Source organism: Protobothrops mucrosquamatus, unplaced genomic scaffold (genome assembly GCF_001527695.2).
Source record: "Protobothrops mucrosquamatus isolate PMUCROS unplaced genomic scaffold, P.Mucros_1.0 scaffold204, whole genome shotgun sequence".
NCBI classification, from domain to species: Eukaryota; Metazoa; Chordata; class Lepidosauria; order Squamata; family Viperidae; genus Protobothrops; species Protobothrops mucrosquamatus.
Genome location: NW_015386559.1, coordinates 297808 through 298838, shown reverse-complemented (window position 1 = coordinate 298838; position 1031 = coordinate 297808).

Here is a 1031-nt window from a genome sequence, read left to right as displayed (position 1 = left end):
GCCATTTGGAATGGCTATCAACAACAACCAGGAAGAATTGACCCTGAAAGGGCCCAGCGTAATCTACATGTATTCTAGACCATGGAGTGTGTGTTTCCTCCCACCTGTGTACAGGGGCCTGGGGCATTTCAGGTCTGGACTGTTGGCAGGTATGACATCCATGTACTTGGGACTCGATGGCCCGGTCAATGCCAGGCCAACACAGATGGCTGCGAGCAAGCGCTTTCATCCTTACAATTCCAGGGTGACCCTCATGTAATGAGATCAAGATTCTAGCCCTCAATGAGGCTGGGATCACAACTCTCGATCCCCAGAGGAGGAAACCATTGAAAGTGGACAACTCGTGCCTCTTGACCCAGAAACGTTGAAAATCCTCTGCAGGGCACCTGTCAGGCCACCCAGAGAGAACCCATGACAGCACGCGTTTGAGCGTGTGGTCAGTGGCAGTTTCAGCAGCCACATCCCTAGCATTGAGGGGGCATTCAGGCAACTCCTGAATTGACAATATGTGTACAGCAGGAGCGGGATCAGGCTCCACAGTTGGTAATGGCAGCCTACTCAAAGCATCTGCATGACCCATTTCCTTGCCAGGCTTATGGACCAGTGAATAGTCATAAGCTGAGAGGAAGATGGACCAACGGAGCATACGAGGGGATAGGATATGAGGAGTTTGTTTGGAGGTGGTAAATAGCCCCAGTAAAGGCTTGTGGTCCGTAAAGACCGTAAAATGGTGGCCATAGATGAAATCATGGAACTTTTTAATACCAGCCACCAAAGCCAAAGCTTCTCTATCAATTTGAGCATAGTTGCGCTCAGCAGCAGATAAGGTCCTTAGAATAGTAAGCCACAGGGACCTGAGTCCCATCAGCCGTCAAATGGCTAAGAACAGCGCCCACACCGTAGGGTGAGGCATCACAAGCCAGGCACACTGGCAACTGCTCATTAAAATGAGCCAACACCGCATTGGATGTAAGCAAAGCTTTGACCTCATTGAAACTGGCCTCATGGACCTTGGTCCAGCGCCAACACGC